General features: G+C 37.4%; 1 non-coding gene across 1 annotated transcript; it reads left to right on the top strand.

Annotated features, from left to right (window-relative positions):
* The first annotated feature begins 4,383 nt into the window (after positions 1–4,383).
* Positions 4,384–4,513, top strand: LOC126025402 (small nucleolar RNA SNORA22). The gene has a single exon (XR_007501408.1). It is a non-coding gene; the product is annotated as a small nucleolar RNA SNORA22 (small nucleolar RNA).
* Positions 4,514–4,930: the final 417 nt, after the last annotated feature.

The following is a 4,930-nucleotide window of genomic DNA, read 5'->3' as shown; positions in this document are numbered from 1 at the left end:
ATAAATATAGCATCACCAAATGATGATCCTTTATTTGAAATATATGTGTTTATATCAAAGAATTAATTACTATATATATTTATATGTCTAAGAGTACAAATGTAGAAATTTTAACTTATATAGCAGAAGCTAAGCTAAATATTCTGGTTTAAGTTTAATATTTATGAAGCAGTAATTACCATTACATATCTTTTGTTTTTCAAGCGATAGCATCTTTTGGAAGAAATAAATACATATTATAGGAAATAATGTGCTTATTCATTAATAAAGTTCAAAGTACTTTATTAGTGACTATTTACAACAATTATAATTAACTTAGTACATTATTTCACATGTATTATCTTTTTATTGATATAAATTTTATTTATGAATACTAGTTTTCATAATAACAATTGCAATTATAGGGATTAGTCCAAAAGCACAGTGAATAAGGCACTGTACTTATTATTATGCACATGCATTCAACAATGTACATGTTCTCGGCTAACCTGGGTTTGAATCTTTGTATCAAATATGGTGCATATAGTCCTCAAGAACCTGAACACAGAACCAGGATTAACCTCTGAGAATTGCTAGGTATGACTCCAACAAACCAACCAACCAATGAAATAAGTGATATTTCAAATTAACTCAGGAGAATGGGAACTCTGAAAGAGAAATGACTGTGGTATAACTATAAATGAAATTAAAGAATAGAAAAAGGAAACTTTTGATGGAAACAATTGATATTCAGAGAATTCTGAGAAGAAAACTTTCGGAAATGTTACAAATGTTTGAAAAGATGTTTTTATAACAAATAGAAAATTTAATGAGAATTCCAAAGAATTTAAAGAAAATAATAAATGAAGTTTGTATACTCTCTCTTAATTTGAATTAAAATCCAATAATAGGAAGGCACATATTACCTAGAGATGAAGGAATGTTTTACTGAATTCTAAATAATAACCAAAATTACCAATCCAACTCTTACTTAATTTTTATTTATTCTAACAAAATGATATTCATATTTAAAAAATAAAAACTATTAAAGGATGGATTTCAGGAACTCTCATTCATTGCTGGAGGGAGAGCCATCTAGTCCAGCCTTTATGGAAAACAGTATGGAGATTCCTAAGAACACTGGAAATTGATCTCCCATTTTAGCTAGTTATACCACTACTAGAAAAATACCCATGGAACACAAACATTCTTCTGCACACAGATATTTATTGCAGAGCTATTTACAATAGCCAGACCCTGGAACAGATGAATGATTAAAGAAACTATGGAACATATACACAATGGAATACTATGCAGTCTTCAGGAAAAATGTAGTCATGAAGTTTTCCTATACATGTGTTGGGGACTGACTTGTTTGAGGCCATTTTGCTGTTCTTTCTGCCATATTCCAGCTTTTCACCTAAAAGCTATTTTGCAGTCTTGCTGTAAGTTTTTGAGCTATAGAGAAAGGAATGTGCAACTGTAGATATAATTAACTCTAGCCCGGAGGAGAGCAACACTGTCCGGTACCGTTATCAGAAACTAGGCCTCACTCCTTAAGACCACATTTCGGAGTGAACTAGGCTATTATCAATAAATGTATGCTACATTGTCTGTTCAAGATCACTGAGGCAAGCACATCTTGCACCAGCTCCTGATGGTCAAGCAATTAGGAATGCAGCTAGAAGGACACTAGAAATTTCCATGGAAACAGCACGTTCATCATAGCTTGAAGGTCATCCAGCCCCCCTAGCCCGCTGCCCACTTCCTTATTTAGAGAATGCCTAACTTTCTTTGTTCCTTGAAACCTGAAATATATTCTTGCCTTGTATGGGCCTTCGCGCCAAAAGTATGACTGACATCACCTTTGTACTGCCCCCTTCTCCTTCATTATATAAGAAGGAGCTGTAGCCCTATAAAGGTACCCTTGAACAGTGAGACGCTGCCTTGGGTCTTTATTATTAACCTCTTTCAGATTTTTTACAGGTGTGGTTGCTCTTCTACTCAGCAAAATAGGAGTGCGGTTGTCTGAGAAGCCTTTCCAGCTAATTCCTGCTGGCCGGGTCCCCCCTGGGGGGGCTTCAGGACACCGCATTTTGGCGCCCAACGCTGGGCACGAAGATCACCGCCACACCCCGAACGACTACGGGTCGGCGAGTCCGGAGCTGTTTCATAAATCGCAGGAAATTACCCCATCCGGGTAAGCGTTGAAACGAGTTAGCCTTAATCAAATATTTAAACTGCAGTTTTTTCAGTCGTTCTGATCACCGCCCCTGATTGGCTCTTGGGGCTTCGCCCGTTGGCTTCACTTCCATGGGTGTTTCGTTGAGTATTGAACTTAAATTCATTAAATATATACAGTCTGAGTTGAAAGCCAGACATATAGAGGTTACCAAAAAAGATATTTGTAATTTTTTAATGTTTGTTCATGATGTTTACCAGAAATCTAGTGTTCCTGGGCTCCCTCTCGCTCTGACTCTGTCTCTCAGTTTCCTTCCTCTTCTAACCCTTCATCTTTACTTCTGCCGCTGCACCCTCTGTGCAAAATCCTAAACAGCCCTTCACTTCCCTAGCTTCAGCTCCGTCCCTGTTTCACCACCCTCCCCTCCTTAGCCAGCAATTGCAACAATACAAAGCCTTTAATTGGAAAAGCCTCAAAGAGCCGTTTCAAGCCGTAACCTCCTATGGCCCCCAAGCCCCTTACACGCTCTCCTGCTTAGAATCTAAAAGCTGAACTCTTTGTCTCTTGGGAAGTTAACTTTTTTTTTTCCGCTGCAAAGCCCTTGCAGATAGGCAGGAATCCTGATCTCTAAGCTCTTATAGCTGGCCTCGCCTCTTTTCATACCTTAAAGGTACAGCACACTTTCCAGGTCCCAGCTTGCCAACATGGCTCTTGCTGCCCTCTGTGCCTGGAAGTCGCTCCCCAGAGCCGGCATTCCAGCAGCTCCCCCACACCGGCAACAAACTGTTGCTGCTTTCTCCCTCCCCCCCCTTTTTCTGACTTAAGCTCCCAACTCACCACAATTACATCCATGGTCTCTCACCTCTCTAACAAACTTGATAATGCTCTTAGCTCAAAAACCAGTGCTACCTTTCCTGTCTTTCTCCCTAATGGAGAAAGTCTTCCCACCCCCCCCCTCCCCGCCTGCTCAGCAGCCTCCGCAGCTACCTTCTCAAACGCCTCCCACTGATCCCCCGCACCCCAGGGGAAAAATTCTAAATGCCCAAGACGCTCAGTCCCTAACCATGGCAGATTCCCTCCTCTCACCGCTCCCCCTCTTAAAGCTATAGATATGAAGCTACTTGGCCACATTAAAAATCTTAAACAAATCTTAAGCCTTCAAAAACAGGCTGCTTCTCTTAATTCACAAGTTTCTGCCCTTCAGGCTTTCCCCCGCCCTCCTAAATCTATAGCTGTCTGTCCTTTGCCCACTGAATTCCACGGCCAAGCCCCCCCTCTTGAGAATTCAAAGAAACAAACTATAAAAGTCAGGCTGAGTGCCATAAAACAGAAACTGCTGCAGTGCCTACAAAAAATTCTAAGGGCACAGTGAGTAGGATAATTACAAAGTATCATCTGCTAAGCCATAAAACCTTGCGATATCTACACTTTGCTGTTAAAACTTCTGAGCCTAATGTACCTTTTACTCAGGACAATTTTGCTCAAACCAGCCCTCAGCCTCCTTCAGCCTCTTTCCTGCCAGCCTTGGGAAACAGCCAGCTCAGGCCCTGCCACTCCCACTTTAAGCCTTCCATTTCACCTTGAAATACCCAATCTTTGTTATTCGAAAGAAATCTAAAAAGTAGCATCTCTTGTATATTCTCAAATCAATTAATAAAACCATGATCCCCATGGTGCTTTTGCAACCCAGACTCCCCTCTTCGGTTGCCATTCCCTCTAATTCCAATAAATTAGTAATTAATCTTAAAAGATTGCTTTTTTTTTTTCTTCTCTATATCATTACACCCTGCTGACTGTAAATAATTTGCCTCTAGCCTTCCTGCTGTTAACTGTGCTGGCCCCTCCCCGAGTTATCAGTGAAAAACTCTGCTTCACCTTGTCAGCCCTACACTTCGTCAAATATGTGTTATTAGGTTTAGTGCATTAAGTGGTGTAAAGTAATTATTAAAACATTAAAAAGCAACAGGAAGATAAGGGCAATAAACTTTTTTTTTCCATGCCTCTCAGAAAATTTTAGAGCAAGGTCATAATTCTGTCACTTTACAGATAACAAAATGTTGGTAAAAGAAAAACTTCTTTGTGTTTTAAAATCCAAACGAACACAAAAGTGTTAAATTTAAATCTTATATTTCTATTAAAAGTTTTATTTTAATTTTTAAAGTATTTACAAAATTATGTGAAAAATAATGTGGTTAGCCTTTTTAAACAATATAGTTAATTTAATGCACAGTGAACACCTAGGTGTGCTTTATAGTACCCTTAGTTTTAACTTTGTGCTACAGCAATGGTTGTTCTTTATTTCTGCATTGAAAGAACTATTATTTTAAGTGCATTCAAAATATCAGCACATTATACAAATCTGTATATTTGTGTCGCAGTGAAAAAATAATATAAATGAAAAATATATTATATATAATTTTATAAGTAATATATAAAAGTAACTAAACTTTATAAGCAAATTAACTAGTATTAAATATAATTTTAGTCTTAAGTTCTAGGTGTGTAAATGCATCAGATGTCTTTAACTATATTTTATAATAATCTAAGCATTTAGTTAATTTGGTATATAATATTTTTTACAAATTATTCACTTAAAGTCTTCATAGTAAAAACAGTTGTTTGTTTTTTAAAAAATCAGTTTTTATACCTTTAATAATCATAGTTCATGCTATTGTGTTTAATCATAAAAATTTTAACACTTTATTGCAGCTGTCTTACTGTTCTACTGCAAAACCAATTTAAAGAAAACCTATTCATTTACAGCAAATC

The sequence above is a fragment of the Suncus etruscus genome, chromosome 12 (genome assembly GCF_024139225.1).
Source record: "Suncus etruscus isolate mSunEtr1 chromosome 12, mSunEtr1.pri.cur, whole genome shotgun sequence".
Classification (NCBI taxonomy): Eukaryota; Metazoa; Chordata; class Mammalia; order Eulipotyphla; family Soricidae; genus Suncus; species Suncus etruscus.
Note: the sequence above shows the minus strand (reverse complement) of the source record. Positions and strands in the feature narration are given on the sequence as shown.